This window comes from Lagenorhynchus albirostris, chromosome X (assembly GCF_949774975.1).
Source record: "Lagenorhynchus albirostris chromosome X, mLagAlb1.1, whole genome shotgun sequence".
NCBI classification, from domain to species: domain Eukaryota; kingdom Metazoa; phylum Chordata; class Mammalia; order Artiodactyla; family Delphinidae; genus Lagenorhynchus; species Lagenorhynchus albirostris.
The window spans coordinates 69,077,533-69,094,841 of NC_083116.1; the positions used below are offsets into that span (position 1 = coordinate 69,077,533).

Below are 17,309 nucleotides of genomic sequence, written 5' to 3' on the forward strand. Positions count from 1 at the left end.
GATAGATATAGATATAGATATCTTCTTTTAGCTTAAGGCTTTATATTCTATTAAAAGGAGTACAGTCTGTTTTCAGAATGAATGGGTTTTGCTTCAAAGGCTTGCTTTTAAGTTCTTGGGAACTCAGAATGCATTTTCCCATAGAAACAACGTTATACATAATAGTTAAGTTCTCAGGCCAGACTGTAGAAATCTATTTAACTTTTGGAAAACTGAAAAATAATATAACCAATCTGAGCCTTAGGTATTAGAAGAAGAAGGTCCTGTTGTTCATGGGATGGAGTGTAGGGGGAGGAAAGGAAGAGAGTTACTTTCCCTTTCTTGAGCAGAGAGCCAGTCCATTGGCAAAATATTCAAATAGGTTGCTTTTTGTAGCCCCTTGCTTTATAGAGCCCCTCCCTCCAGATTCTTGAGTGCCAAAACCCTCAGGCTCATCCTAGGAGATCACATATGTACTTTTACCACACAACAAAATAACACAAACATAGTGGCTTAAAATATTAATTACAGCCATTTATTAGCTCACAGTTCCTGTGGGTCAGGAGTCTGTTATAGCTTAGCTGGATCCTCTACTCAGGGCTCACAAGGTTAAAATGAAGTTATTTTGAGAGTCTGCCTGCCGATGCAGGGGACACGGGTTTGTGCCCTGGTCTGGGAAGATCCCACATGCCACGGAGCGGCTGGGCCCGTGAGCCATGGCCGCTGAGACTGCGCGTCCGGAGCCTGTGCTCGGCAACGGGAGAGGCCACAACAGTGAGAGGCCCGCGTACCGCTAAAAAAAAAAAAAAAAAAAAAAATTAAGTTATTGCCCAGGGCTGCAGTTCTCATGGGGAGCTCAGGGTCTTCTTGCAAACTTACTCAGATTGTTGACAAAATTCAATGCCTTGCATATGTAAGACTGAGGTCCCTGTTTTCTTGCAAGCCATCAAGCAGGGGCCACTCTCGGCTCCAAGAGACTGTTCACAATCCTTTCCACATATCCTCTTCCATTTTCAAACCAACAACAGAAAACTTCTCAATGCATCAAATCCCACTAGTACTGCAGTTCTCTGACTTCTTGTTCTGCCACTAGGTGGAAAAGATATTCTACTTTTAAAGAACCCATTGATTAAATCAGGCCCAACTAGATAATCTCTCTATTTTATGGTCAAGTGATTTAGGACCTTAATTTCATCTACAAAATCCATTCACAGCAGTACCTAGATTAGTATTTGATTGAATAACTGGCAGAAGGTGTGTGTACACCAGGAAATCAGGAATCTTAGGAGGCCATCTTAGAATTCTCTCTATCATGCCACTGAAGTCAGCTAGGCCTCACAGAGTGACCTACCCTCTCTACCAGAACCCAAAGTCCCAGTCCCTTAGATCCTAATATTTACATGTCATGGGGAAAAGTAAGCTGATTATTAGCTTGTATGCAATGGGTCTTTATTTGGCATAGCAATACTAATAAGTAAGGGTCAAGTGGCTGTCCTAATCCTCCTAGAGACATTTGTATACATAGAAAGAAGGTGCTTATTAATCTAAACGCATTCCCATATAGTTTATTTTCAGGCAGTATAACAAATTTATGAGAAAAATTCAGGCCATTTGGTGAAAGGTATTTTGGGGCAGAGGGCCATCATGAAGTCAGGTAAGACCTATTTGGGAACTTACTCCTACCCTCTTCATGTCCCCTAAGTTGTTCTTATTTATCACAGCTTTGTTTCCTCCTCCCACAGATATTCTGTAAATTCACTTTATTTTCTTCTTTATGGCTCAACTGCCAGTGGCATCAGGAGCCTTGGAGAAGAGGGAGAGAGATAAAAGAAAGGAAGGGCAGAGATGGCAGTAGATGACTTCATGAAAGTGTCACTTGTGAATCAAGCATTTGTAAGTTAGAGACTGTACAAAATATGATTTCAGAGGTTGCAGGAAGGCTCCTTGCCCTACAATGGCTTCACATAACAGTTCACAAATGCCCAAGAATAACAAGTCATAAGACCTTTAGTTAGGGCCTTGAGAGCAAAGTTTGAATTCCTTAAGGATACTTGTCATTCCCTGAAGAGGCTTTGATTTCATACGAAGGCAAAGGATCTCTCTCTCTGTCTCTCTCTTGCTCTTGCTCTTGCTCTCACTCAAAGTTCAACTCAATTTTTCAGTTGTTTTTCACTTACCCTGAATTTTTGAGCAGATAGTAGGACGTATTTCTGTTTCACATACCTAATTTAACATATGGCACAAGCAAAATCAGGAATTCAACTCATAAACCAACTACCAACTCCTCCTTCATATTTCTCGTACTTTTATTTACACTGCTAAGCACTCTGGAGTTATAAAGAGATAGGATACCATTCTCACTTTAAAGTAGCTTAGAGTTCAGTAGAGGAGCCAGAACATATATCAATAGAAGCAATAGTGCAATCTAGGCTGTAAATACCAAACAGCTGCCATTGCTTCCCCGCATAAAGTCTAAGCTCTTTAGCCTAGAGGTCAAACCACCTCTGTGTACCTATGTGTGTTCCAGTCTCATCTCTTTTTACTCTCTCTCCACTTCACCAAAACCAGCTTACACAGTATCCTGTCATACCTATTCTATGTATCTTACTTTTGCCTGGGCTGTCCTTGCCTCCCACTCATTCTTCACCACTCTAAATTTTACCCATCCTTCAAGACTTGCATCTTGAAAACGTTTGTGACCACAGCAGTCTTTCCCTTCTCTGAACTGTAGCATTGATGATCAGTACCACTCCTTTCACCCTTGGAATACAACTGCTTTTCATGGAACCTCTTTTTTTTTATATTCGCTTTAGTCTTTTCTCCCCATAAGATCCTAAGGGGATTGAGCCTAAATTTTTAAATCTCTGTATTTCTCATAACGTAGCCTGGCTCAGTACTCAGTTAAAACTTGGTTAATCTACTGATCAGAGTCAGGAGAGGGAGTGAGAGTGGTGGGAAATGACTTTTTTATTTTATTTTGTTTTATTATTTTTTTTGGCTGCATCGGGTCTTAGTTGTGACATGCGGGATCTATGCTGAGGCATGTGGGATATTTCACTGCGACACGCAGGCTCTTCGTTGCAGTGCACGGGCTTCTCTCTAGCTGTAGCTTGTGGATTTTCTCTTCTCTAGTTGTGGTGCGCAGGCTCCAGAGTGCATGGACTCTGTAGTTTGCGGCACGCGGGCTCTCTTGTTGAGGCACACAAGCTCAGTAATTGTGGCATGTGTGCTTAGTTGCCCCGCGGCATGTGGGATCTTAGTTCCCCCACCAGGGATGGAACCCATGTCCCCTGCATTGGAAGGCAGATTCTTTACCACTGGACCACAGGGAAGTCCCAGAAATGACTTTCTAAAGGACCCTGAGGCCTCTTAGAGAAGAATATACCCACTGCTCATGAAATACTCAGTCTAGTTAGCTACTTTAGATAGAAAAACCACAGCAGGATCAAATTTTTCTCTCAGAAGAATAAGCCTGTCTCTATAGTACATTTGTACAGGCTGTCCTGAGGAGGCTATACTTGCTTAAGGCCATGTCATTTCTTGACTCCCCACTTCCATCCATCAGGAAAGACAAAACCTAGATCTTAAAAAGCTTATATCTAGAAAGAAAATAACTTTAATAGAAATTTAAAACGTGTGCTGCTATCATAGTAACTTTCAGAAATGGGTCCAATCTGATGTTTTAAATGAAAGAGAGAAGATAGAGTCATTTCCCTGTCAACGTCCCAAGTGCCCGATACAATGAAAGAGAAGCGCTTCCCAGTGGCAACCTGGGAGGAGGACTCTGCCATGGTTTGATTCCCTAGGTATTTAATGGACTGGTCCCTGAAAGAACAATTGTTTCTGAAACTACTAAAAGAGAGATAGTGAGTCGAAAGCCACATATATAGGGCCAGATACCTCAATATTAAGGCTGAGTACTGAGCAGGAAGTCCAGAGATTCTAGATGGAGAACAGGAGATATTTCCTGTTTGAAACTTCCTTGGCATTGTTTATTCATTATGCCTATCTCACAAAGTGTAAAAATGGTACACCTCCCACATTTCTGAATAAGGCCTTCAGATTTGTGTGTGTATTTTCACTCCAAGAAGTCAGTTTCTCCATTACTTGGAAAAATAAAACAAAATCAGAAAACTTTGAGAGACCTCCAAAACCACATAGAATCCATGTAATGCCAAGAAAATCAGATGGGTTCTTTTCATTCAAGTATTTTAGTGTTTATCTCCACATTGATCAACCAACTGCCTATGAAAACAAATTCTGTTTACACCATCCAATTAAACTCATGGCCAGTTGTCCCACCAATGTTATATAATAATTAAAGCATCTATTTCTCGGGCATTTGCTATGAGAATGGTATTATATTTAACACTAAGACTTTCAAGACATCGTATTTCAGAGACTCATAATGTCTCAGTCATCTTGAGAAAATTCCTTTAGATAATTCTTCTAGAGTTGAATCACTGTAGGTAAGATTTAGTGGAAAAAATGAATGTAAATATATTTGATTAATAAATGTAATTTCCTGTCAAATGTATAAAACTAATACACAGCATCCTGCTCAAAACAATGCTAAATATTCAAAGATATTTCAGAAACATCTAGGAAAATGAATAATAGCTTGTTCATTTTATAATTAGTTCTGAGGCTGCTCTGAAAGCCTTTAGTCATTAAATATCTGAAATCTATTTTTTAAAATGGTACACCTCATTTTATGAAAGACAAAATAACCTCCCAGAAAGTTTCAGTATATTGTCTATAGATACAGGATGAGATTGCAATTCCTACTGAATCGCAATTCACATCACACTTCCCTCCAGGCTTACTTACTAATTTACTCGTTAAAAAATTTATTTATTACTCATTAACCAAAAAAAAAAAAAAAAAAAAGTCTGAAGGGCTTCCCTGGTGGTGCAGTGGTTGAGAGTCCGCCTGCCGATGCAGGGGACGCGGGTTCGTGCCCCGGTCCGGGAAGATCCCACATGCCTCGGAGCGGCTGGGCCCGTGAGCCATGGCTGCTGAGCCTGCGCATCCGGAGCCTGTGCTCCGCAACGGGAGAGGCCACAACGGTGAGAGGCCCGCGTACCGCAAAAAAAAAAAAAAAAAAGGCTGAGATGCATGTCTGAGTGTTTGTTCTACTACCCTTAACTTCTATTTCTCCAGCTATTTCTTCACTTGGCTTGAGTGGATGGGTCATAATTTTCATCAAACGACCTTTGAGTGTTCCTTAGTCTTTTTTTTTGGCTGCACCCTACGGCTTGTGGGCTTGTGGGATTTAGTTTCCCAAGCAGGGATCGAACCTGCACCCTTGGCAGTGAAAGCACGGAGTTCTAACCACCGGACCGCCAGGGAATTCCTTGTTCCTTAGTCTTTAATGCCACAACCTTGATTTTAACAAATAACGCCACTTGTAAATGAGACCTGGAGAAGGAATGCAGAGGCGAGAAGATAAAAGGAAAGGAGACTGAGTTTGAATTGTGTTTATCCTTCTTGGATTGATCTTTTTCTGATCAAGAAGAAAATTGCTACTCAGTTCAGCTCCCACATAAGGCTAGAGATTTGGGATTATGCAGTGGGGGAAAGTAAGGGATGAGAGAAAAAAGATAGGAAAGAAAAGAGGAGTGAGTGAACATAAGGGGTAGGTGAGTGTGGGTGCAAGTGTGGAGAGTGAGCAGGATCCAAGTATCAGGGTAGAATGATAGAAGCAAGTGCTGAGGTGAGTGTCAAGGAGTAGGAAGGGAGGTGGGGAGCAAGGAGAGATAAGTGTTGAAGGAGAAGCCCTAAGGTTTTAGTCCCAAGCACTGCAGATTTGAGCTACTGCAGCTCAGAAGTATGTGTGTTCGTGTGTGTGTGTGTGTGTGTGTGCTTAAGAGCTGGCATCTCAGAATTCTGTGCTTGATGGCACACTCAAAAATGAATCTCCCTTCTGTATAAAAAATAAATAAAATAAAAATTAAAAAAAATAAATCTCTATTCACCTGTTTTCCCAAGAACCAAACAAGAGAAAATGAGTTAGACGGATATTTGCAGTTTTTGAATAGAGATTTACATTTCACATTGGCCCCAAGAAATTCCAAACGATGCACAGCTGATCAGAGTATTAGTGGTGGAAAATACTCCATTAGCAAATGTAGCCTTAAGGACTTTTCAGAGAAGTTGTTCAGTGTTTGTTCAGAGCAGCAACCTCTAATCTTCCTCAGCCAAGGAATTTGGAAGTGGAGAGTAAGCAGGAACATGAATATGGACCTGTAAGATGTTTTTCTTCTTCAATGTGGTAAGGGTAAACTCAGCTTTGTCCTATCAACAGATTTTATTCCCCTCACTATTGCCACCCAGGTTGCCCCTACCTTCAGCTGAATTTTTCCAACTCAGGTATTTGGACACTTTTGCCTATAAGAGCTCCAGGCCAGTATTGTGCTGCCCTCGGGTTTCCCCGTACAAACCAAATTATCTGGAGCTCAACCATATTTCATTCTACTTCTCACTCTCACCTCCTTCTATTTATGCAGGAGAACAGTAACGGTGTCATCTTCCTGGAGCAAATCAATTGTTCCTTCTCATAGGCTGGTGGCTTTGTTTGTGTCTACTCTGTCACTGACTATAAAAGCTACCACCTCATGTACCTCCTGTTCCTTGATTGACATGAGTCTCAACATCCCCATGCTGCTGGTAGCCAACAAGGATGACCTGCTATGGAACCACCTCCTGTCATCAGAAGACATTGTGCAGGTTTCCAGTAACTTGGATAGCAAGCTCTCTGCCAGGGAGTATGTATCATACCTTCCAGAAGCTATGTCAGGAAGAGGACCACAGGCATATTCAGCTTGGTGACAGGGCCAACCACAGTGCTCAGGTCAGTGGGGATCAGGAGGCAGTAATAACAGTGTGAACAGCAGCAATGAGGGCAATGCAGAAAAACATTGGTTCCTGTTGGTTCCTTTCTCACCTCAAGTCTCCCAACATACAAGCAGGCACTGACCTCTAAGAGCAGGGCATCTACTACCCATACTTGAAGAGTCAGAAGTAGTGGGCTGAGAATTGGAGCATTTTTTTTCTTTCTCTTCCTATATTACTGAACTTCTTGATTTCGAAGTTTGTGGTTTTCTGCTCTCATTGATTATTTCTTATGGAAGCAGAAACTTTCTGAGAAGATCCATCCCTTCATACCACCGGATGCCTCTTCATCAGACTACATCTGCCCTTAGCTCAGAAAAGGTAGAATTGGGTTCCCTGAAATTGTCACTGTTGCTTAGTAATATAAGGATTACCCCGTTATTGGTCTTTAGGTCTTTTTTTCCTCCTCTCCATCTTATTCATTTACTTTTAAAGTCAAATAAATGATCTTGCTCCTGAGATTTTGTTTGGGTTCCTCTTCTTTTCCTCAAGATGATCCCAGGGATTGAACAGCTACATGTAAAAGAATGAAATTAGAACATTTTCCTCATACCATATACAAGAAAGAACTCAAAATGGATTAAAGACTTAAATGTAAGGCTGGAAACCATAAAACTCCTAGAAGAAAACATAGGCAGTAGACACTTTGACAGAAGTCTTAACAATATATTTTTTGTATCTACCTCCTTAGGCAAAGGAAATAAAAGCAAAAGTAAACAAATGACACCTAACTAAATTTACAGGCTTTTGCACAGCAAAGGAAAACATCAGCAAATCAAAAAGACAACCTACTAAATGGGAGAAAATATTTGCAAATCATATGTCTGATAATGGGTTAATATCAAAAAATAAATAAACAGCTCATACAACTCAATATCAAAAAAACAAACAACCATATCAAAAATGGGCAGAAGGGGCTTCCCTGGTGGCGCAGTGGTTGAGAGTCCGCCTGCTGAGGCAGGGGACACGGGTTCGTGCCCCGGTCCGGGAAGATACCACATGCCGTGGAGTGGCTGGGCCTGTGAGCCATGGCCGCTGAGCCTGCGCGTCCGGAGCCTGTGCTCCGCAATGGGAGAGGCCACAATAGTGAGAGGCCCGCAAAAAAAAAAAAAAAAAAAAAGGGCAGAAGACTCAAATAGACATTTTTCCAAAGAAAACATACAGATGGTCAACAGGCACATGAAAAGATGCTCAATGTGGCTAATCACCAGGGAAATGCAAATCAAAACAACAATGAGATATCACCTCACAACTGTCAGAATGGCTATTATCAGAAAGACAACAAATGACAAGTGTTGGCGAGGATATGGAGAAAAGGGAACCCTAGTACACTGTTGGTGGGAATGTAAATTGGTGCAGCCACTATGGAAAACAGTATGGAGAGTTCTGCCTTTTGGCTACCATGAATAATATTTTTAATTTCCTTCTGAAATTTTTCATTGTCAGTGTATAGAAACACAACTGATTTTGTATCCTGCACTATTGCTGAAGTCTTTTATTAGTACTAACATTATTTTTCTGAATGCTTTATGACTTTATGTATATATATGTATAAAAGATTGTATCACCTATGAATAGAAATAAGCTTACTTCTACTTTTCCAGTTTGGATGTCCCTTATATCTTTTTCTTGCCTACTTGCTCTGGTTAGAACTTCCAGGACAATGTTGAATAGCAGAGGTGGAAGTGAGCATCCTTGTCTTGTTCTTGATCTTAGGGCAAAATCTTTCAGAATTTCACCACTGAGTCTGATATTAGCTGAGTTAAAAAAATAAATAAATGCTCTTTATGATGTTGAGGAAGTTCCTTTCTATTCTTAGTTTGCTGAATTTTTATAATGATAAAGAATTGGATTTTATCAAATGCTTTTTCTGCATCAATTAAGATGATCATGTTGTTTCCTTCATTCCATCAATGTGGTGTATTACATAGATTGATATTCCTATGTTGAACTGCTCTTGCATTCCTGGGATAAATTCTGATTGGTTGTGATCCTTTTAATATGTTGCTGGATTCAGTTTGTTAGTATTTTGTTGAGAATTTTTGCATTTTTGTACATAAGGAATATTGGTCTGTAGCCTTTTGTAGTGTCTGTCTAGCTTTGGTGTCACGGAATGAGACAGGAGGTATTTCCTTCTCTTTTAACTGGTGTTAATTCTTCTTCAAACTTTTGGTAGATTTCACTAGTGAAGCCATTTGGTCCTGGAGTTTGCTTTGTTGGAAGGTTTGGCATTACTGATTTAATTGCCTTACTTGGTATAGGTTTGTTAAGGTTTTCTATCTCCTCTTGAGCCAGATTTTGTAGCTTGTGTGTTTCTTGGAATTTGCCCATTTCATCTGGGTTATCTACATTTTTGGTCTTCAGTTGTTCATAATAATCACTTATTACTATGTAACCATAGTGATCGCATTATTATATGATAATAGTGATCACATTATAACCTTACAAACATAAAAAGTAAGGTCTTTTTATTTCTGTTAGGCTGTAGCAATGTCTATAAGGTTTTTAAAAATTATAAAACAAGGTCTATTTTCTCCCTTCTGACACAATAGTTGTGAATGCTGCCACCCCCACAGAAGATGCCCAGCTGAGAAATGGGGAGTGGTAGGTGGGTAACCAAAGATGCCATAATGCTCTCTTACTGTATTTTTTTTTTAGCAGTCTTTCTTCATTAAGCACTCCTCTAGTTGCTCTTAGTTGTTTTTTTATTAAATATCAGAGTTCTGAAAAAGTTGATTCTGACCGTTTTTCCCAGCCTAATGGTGGTAGCTTTAGTGGATGGATGAATCCCTGGAGCTTCCTCTCTTTCATTCTTAGTGATGTCATCCCTCCCCTCAACATTTCATTTTGATTATGAAAACTTTCAATCACACAGCAAAGATAAAAGAATAGTACAGTGAAGACCTACCACATAGATTCTACCACAGACATGTTTTATACTTGTTTTTAATCATATAACCATTTATCTATGAATCCCTCTATCAATCCATTAACTCATCTTATGCTTTGATGCATTTCAAAATAAATTGCAGACTTCCATAAACCCTCTGACACTTCCATATGTATATCATCAACAGAGTTCAATATTCCTTTTAGTATTTTAAACTCTGATGTAAAGTATACCTACGATGAAATACACAATTATTAAGTATACATTCACTGAGATTTGACATGTGTAGCTTTGATATTTGAGGAATGTCCCAAATACTCTGATGAGGTTAGTAGGATCTTGAGCTAGTTAAAAGATCATCAGGGCATGTGGCCCAACTTTTCTATCTGATGATTCTCTCCATAGCATCCCCACAAAATCCACTATTGGCTTCTATACCTTCAGGGATTGGCATCTCACCAATTCTGGAAGTAGTCTGTTCCATCTTTGGACAGCTCAGAGTATTCAGACATCTTTATTCAGACATCCTAGAGCCACACACAACAAGATTAATCATATTTCTCCCACTGCAGACAGTCCTTATAAGCTGTAAAGAGCCCTTCCCCAAGTATTCCCTTCTCCATAGTATGTCCTGGTTCCTTTAACTGCTTTTCACTGTACCCACCAGCCTGCTAATTAGACTTGGAATGCTGTATCAGTCTTCTTTAAATGGCACTGTGTCGAAGCCAAGGACAAACTCCCACTAAGGTGGGCTGTTCAAATTAGAGGGAGTTGAGTACTTTTCTTTCACTCTTTCCTCTGATGCTGAACGTCTATAAGACGTTTGCCCCTTTGACTCAGACCCTAGTCGAGCTTAGTATAAGACGTTGACTCTTTTCCCCCAGGCGACTCAGTGTTTCTTTGATTATTCCATGCTGCCATCTGGTGGCTAGATCAGATAGTTCATGCCTTTTTTTTTTTTAAACTATTGGAACAGGGGAGAGGAGCTATAGGTTAAGAAGTAAAATAAGCGGAGTCTTTTAAGAAAAGGACTTGATTCCTTCCCCTCATATAATTCCTGCTGTATGTCATGCATACATACTTTGGGAGCCCAAAGTAGAGGGCGTGGACACAGCTAGGTTATGGCCACAGAAAGTATGTCCGGAACATGCCATTTCGGTCCAAATCTGACTAATTAATTTTGAGCAAGTCGCTTTTCCTTCTAGTGTCTCAGTTTCCACACCTTGATCCCAACATATTTATAAAATAAAGCCAAGCAGAAGTGAAGGCAAAGCCAGGTTGTGAAAGGAGGAATGTGAAGTGGAGAATTGAGGGCTGAAGGTGGGGGAGGGGGCAGCAGGAAAGGGATAAGTAAAGCCTGAACATGATAAACAGCAGGAGAATGAAGGGCTGCTGCAGGGCTGCTACAGGACATGCTGGGTCCTAGGCTCATATTTCGGGGGCGTGCCTTTCTATATAAGTAGTCCCTTTCTATAAATGTCATGGACCCATGAAAGGTGTAGTGATTTAACAACGAAGATTTAGAATGATGGGTAGAGAATAGGTACTTAAACACTTGTTTATTTAACAGTTCATGTGGAAATTCTCCATAATGTCTGAGTACTATCTCTTTTTTTTTTTTTTGTCTGAGTACTATCTCTTCATTTTTAGGTCTAGAAACCATTTCTTCATGTTCTTTATTGTCAAATGCACCATACCTGGCTAATTTCATGTCTTCCATTACTAGAAAAAGTAGCAAAGCTGTTACCATTTCCAATGCAATGGCTCTTTGGAATCTGTTTGTATCCTCTGCAGTTCTTTTAGCCCAAGTCTTGGCAGTGGACCTTGGTAGCCTAGAGCCTTAAAATATCCTGTGTCTGATGTGAGTGAGAGTCACCCCAAATCAACATGTCAACACCATTTTGGCGGCCTAATCTCACCCGATCCCATGAAAGATTACTATGACAGCCAATGGGAGTAATCTGCTAGTCTGGCCACCCTCCCGGAACCAGAGCCTGCCTGTAGAACCCCGGGACAACCAGTTTATAACTTGTCTTTTCACCTTTTAAAGTGTTTTTGTGAAACAAAAGATTTTGATTTCAAAAATTCAACTTTATCAATTTTTTAGTAGTGGATGCACTTTGAGTCTTGTTTTAGAAAATTTTTCCTAACCCAAAGTCTAAAATGTATAGAACATTTCCACGATTGTAGAAAATTCTATTGGACAGGCCTAGTTACCCTAATAATTGGTACCCTGTGCTGAAGACAAAATAAGCTGAAACAGGTTAAATTCTATAATGGGATCAGATTCCTGGTGATACTATTAGTTTGTGGCCTATAGAGAAGGAGCTTAGGACCTGATAGTGTTGCTACTGGTGATAGTTGACTTGCTTTTTAGGTCTTGCTGGTTAGTCTAGGCTGAGATCACAGTAGTTGTTACATAACAACCACTTATATAATCATTTTTTTTCTGCTGACTGAAACGATATCAAAATGTTTGTCACTATTTACTGCCTTTTACAGGTATGGTTATTTTTCAAATATACCGTGATCACTACAGTAATTTTAAACTCCATTTAAATTCCACAATTCTCACTAGAGAGATTTGACATGCAAGGCAGTCTTCTCAAGAGAGATATTTCACTAAAGTGCAACCAAAATTATCTGAGTCCAAGGACCTCTACTGTGGGATCCTCTTGCCGCCACTAGTTTTTAAACCAAAAGCAAAGAAAACAACATCCCTCAATCTCAGTTTACCACTCTATGCAACGAAAGACTCCTTTTCCTCTATTTGTCTCATTAGAAACTTGTGAAAGACTAAATTAGGCTGAAATTTTAAAGACTTTCAGAAATATATATATATATATATATATATATGAATCCCATTTCCTTCCCCAAATCTGGAAAGCATAACAAATTTGTTTGTAGGCATTTGCTTCATAGTTTAAGTTTTGAGTGTTGAGGAAAGGTCCTATGGAAAATTATACTACTTTTACAATGCAATATCCTTCATTTGGTATAAGTCAGATTACCTTTTTGTGTGAACCAAGAGCACTTAGAAGATGGAGTGTGTCCTTTAAGGAAGAAAATTTTGCATACCTTATTACTTATTTGGAGACTGGAGGGCATCCTTACCTGATACTATTTGGGTTAATAGTTACACTTTCCAGTTCAGCCACTGGGAAGGCAATGTATCCTTTGATTTCCTAGGAGTTGTGTGTAATACTTAGTTTCCATCGTCTCCCTCAGTTTCTCTATTGTTTCTCTGATAAACCGTATAGGATGGTTTAGGAGATTAATTGCTTCTCACCTAAATAGCCAGCTTTCTGGGGGAAGCTTTGGCTTTTATATGAACATTTTCCTACCAGTTACTGGCAGCGGGTGAACTTCGCTACTCTACACTTATGACTGCTTCATTGTTGGGGTCATCAGATTCACGGAGGAAGTAGAAAATACTAAAGATTAAGGTTTCACAGTTTAAAAATTAAAAATAATATAGATTATTTAGGGGCTAAATCGGCATTCTGTGAAATGTCTTTTCCTTCCTCTCTTGTTCACTTAGAAGCACTTCCAGTCTTCTATTATCAGGGGCCACACAGGCAGAGTGCTGGAGTAGAAAATACACTGAATCAGAATCATGGTGTGTGACTTTGAGCACATCGTGTAACCTTTATGGGTCTCTTTTTCTAGTAAACCTTCACTATCACATTAGATAACGGAAGGGAAAGTCCCTTGAAGAGGGTTCTAACCTTAATGTATTGCCCCTTCCTAGCTTCTTTGGTTCAAACGTTTGGTGGGGCAGTTATACATTCTGGCTAAATGAGGTATTTGGATAATTTATTAACATATCAAAGCTCTACTTCCCCTTTCCTCCTATTTCAAAACCAAATTAAACTAAAACCTTTTCATTTGCTATACTGTTTGTGGAGAATTTTAACATCAGTTATCTAATTTGATTTACTCAACGTCCCTATTTTACAGATGCGAACCCATTGAAAACCCTTTGAAGTCGTGGCTCCTAGACTAGAAATGAAGCCTACCTCCAGTCTAATGTTCTTTTTAGTATGTTGCTGTGTTTTTTTGAAATCTCTCTTTTTCTTGTTACTGGGTAAATTTTTGAGCTGGCTAAACTACAAATATGTCTGGCTTTCAATCTTCTAGGCCACTCCTCTTCTACTCCCTCCGCCCTCAGTCCCCTCCCTCTCACTTCTTAAAGCGCTGCACTTTGCTGCGACCGCCATATTTCTTCTTTTCCCGGGGTAGAAGCTTGCTCATATTGGATCTCTTTGCCCTTGTGGTTCTTTCTGGAACATTTTCCAGCCCCCAACCATGCCTTATGGCGTATTTCTTTTAAAAAATTCACCAAAAATTCATAAAATATTTTTAAAAATCTGAAATTTCTCCTAGTATTTTCTTGACACCTCGCTATTTTACAGATATTTGGGATATTTTTAGGCAGTTTTCAATTTTAAAGGAATTTTTCTTTGGAATGATTTTTGGTTGACTCCTCTGGTTTTTTGTGGTTTAGTTTTCTTTTTCTCCCCCTTTTCTATATTTTGCCCATCGGGGCTGTGGATACCTGGTTTTAATATTGTTATTTTTTTGCCCATCGGGGCCGCGGATACCTGCTTTTAATTTTTTTTTCCCTTAGCCCATCGGGGCCTCGGATACCTGCTGTGTACCCCCTCTCTCCCCAACCCTCTGGCCCAACGGGGCAATGGATACCTGCCTTTTTTTTTTTTTTAATTTATTTTTTGGCCCATCGGGGCCTTGGATACCTGCTTTGATTTTTCTTTTTTTCCTTTGCCCATCGGGGCCTCGGATACCTGCTTTAATTTTTTTTTTCCTTGCCCATCGGGGCCGCGGATACCTGCTTAGATTTTTTTTTTTCATCGCCCATCGGGGCTTTTTATGGATGGAAAAGTGTTGGGTTTTGTGGTTCGTTGTACTATCTGGAATGTCTACAAAATGTTGCTGCTAATCGTTTGGTGTTGTGTGAGTGGACCTACGGCTTTGGCTGGGAGATGACTTTGCAGTTAGGCTAGGGGGTTGGTTAGGCTGGGGAGGAAAGATGGCGGCCACTTTAGAATTGCCGCCCAGCTTGGCTGAGAGCTAGTTGTTTGTGCTAAATATAAACCAGGAAGGTAAGATGAATAGTGGGACAGGCAGAGGAAATGATATGCATTGCATGAGTTAAGTGTTTTGAATGAGCTGATTTGGGTCATGTTAGGAGTTTTGCATGAATTGTGGTATCATGAGGTGGAAAAACAGGATCATCCTGTGTCACATTACAAAAGGCTAATCGAAAATGAGAGGGAGAGGACCTAGGCGCAGGGTTCAAAATGGCGATTTTGACTTTGCAGCATTGCTTAGCATGGCTCTCTGCTTTGTTAGAGTGTTCAAAATGGCGGATCCATTTTGCCGCAGTGTTCCAGTGGCGGGAAGCCACATCATGGGTGTCTTTGTTCTAGTGTGCAGCATGGCGGTGGAAATATTCTGTTACATAGTAAAAGATGGCGGCTTAAGTACTTGCCGCAGTCTAAAACATGGCGGGCCTTTGTCTTTGCCGTGTGCATTTCCTGACAGGTTTTGCTGCAGGGACAATATGGCTGACCTTGTCATGTGGATATCATGGCAGTTTGTCACGTGGATGTCATGGCAGGGGTGAGCGACCGTTACATTCTTGGCGGGCTTTGCACCAGGAGGGCCTGCCGCATTGTTAAAGATGGCGGGCTTTGCCGCGAAAAAGTGAAAGGAGGGATTGGCAATGTTGGATTGCCGCATGACCCACCCAATCAGAAAGGATGGTGGAATTGGTCGCAGCCAGTTAGTGGAGGATGGAATTAGACCGAGTTAGAATAGCACCTCGCTACCGTCTCTATTCAGCCAGTCAGGACGGGCCACGTTTGTACTACTCCCAGTGGGTGGTACCAAGGTCTTTCCAAGGACATTTGGCCTTTCCACCTCCCTCCCCTTTCACTTGCTCCCTCCCCTCCGGCATTGCCACTTGCAGTGCAGGATATTAGGCTGTGCGGGCTGAACTTCACGCCATTCCTCTGCATTGGTGCCGTGGCCTAAGGCTAGTGTACTACCCGCCCCCGCCAACCCCGCCTCTGCTCTTCTGCACTTTGGCCAGGGGCAGTGCTCCATGCCTGCCAAGTGTGAAAATGGCGGTGAGTCGTGGCAAGGACCAGAATGGATCGCAGATGATCGTTGGCCGACAGGTGGCAGAAGAGGAATCCCTGCCTTCCTCAAGAGGAACACCTACCCCATGGCTAATGCTGGGGTCGGATTTTGATTTCTATTTGTTTCTTGGATGTTAGTCATACATAGTTTGATTATGTGGTTTGCTAGTGTTCGATTTAAGCCTTAAGGGACTACTATGGAAATGTATTTAGGGGCTTTATTTGTAGACTTCATTTCAGTTACATTTAATTGGTTTTCATGTTTGGGTTCCTTTAAAATTCCTTAAAGTTTTCAGTTTCTTTTTCTACAAATTGCTTAAACTTTTTTTGTCTTTAGATGTTCAAAGTAAAATAATAAGCCATTTTAAAGTTTTTACTATTTTTTACTTTGGGGCTGACTTAATAAACTACTTCCCTTTGGATTTTTGAAGAGTCTTATAGCACAGAAGTAGTTAATTAAAAATTTAACTTTATGACTGAATGTAAAAAGGAATATTTGAAGGTCCACTCCGGTCCAGGCCTTGCTTTGTTCTCACCCTTAATGCTGCACTAATTGACTAATGACCCACCTATCTGCAGGAAACTTGAATTGCTGTGGACTTGCTTCTTCTATTCGAACTTATTATATTGGAGTATTATTGCTCATAATTTCAGTTTTCTGTGGTTCCTTGACTCCACAGCCTCTAGCTCCACCCCAGCCCTTTTCCCAGCAACCCCCTTAATGGCCCCAGCCCCGGCCCTAGCCCCAGCCCCGGCCCCAGCTCTGGCCCCAGTCCCGGCCCCAGCCCCGGCCCCGGCCCCAGCCCCAGCCCCAGCCCCAGCCCCAGCCCCAGCCCCAGCCCCAGCCCCTGGCCCTGCCCCAGCCCCTGCCCCGGCCCCTGCCCCAGCCCCTGCCCCAACCCCAGCCCCAGCCCCAGCCCAGCCTCAGTCCTGTTTCTCCCTAAAGCCCGTGAAATTTGCATTGATTCAGTGCTAAAAATAAGTTGTCCACGTTGCTCACCCAGTAGACTGGAATACCCTGTCTGCCTCTAGCATTGCAGATATTGAATGCTGACTACCTGAGTCACCATTTTCAATTAATGTACAGAATCCCTTTTGTCCATTGTCCCATGTTAGAACAAAGAATCCACACACCCTTTGCATTAATGTTAGGAAATGTTAATTAATTGAGAGCTTTCATAAGTCTAGTTACTCAATCTTCTCAATCCCCTGTCCTTAAGGAAGGAGAAACCATTCCTCTGTCATTGATGCAGTAGTCACAATCCCAGTTTTCTGGACAGTGCATATATACTGTGCTGACCACCTAAACTCTTTGCACTGAGTGAAATTCTAATTGTTCATAATCCTGCCCATTGGATTAGATCCCAGTCAAAAACCCTTTT

At 41.0% G+C, this 17,309-nt stretch overlaps 1 long non-coding RNA gene across 5 annotated transcripts in view; it reads left to right on the forward strand.

Moving 5' to 3' along the window:
- Nucleotides 1-14,057: 14,057 nt before the first annotated feature.
- Nucleotides 14,058-17,309, forward strand: part of LOC132513945 (uncharacterized) — a 31,113-nt gene continuing 27,861 nt past the window's right edge. Inside the window, exon 1 of one of the 5 annotated variants that reach the window (XR_009538602.1) lies at nucleotides 14,058-14,680. This is a non-coding gene — a long non-coding RNA (uncharacterized LOC132513945). Of the gene's footprint in view, nucleotides 14,681-14,714; nucleotides 14,738-14,823; nucleotides 16,029-17,309 lie in introns of those variants that run through there. The other 4 variants (XR_009538596.1, XR_009538597.1, XR_009538601.1 and 1 more) reach the window with 4 other exon arrangements.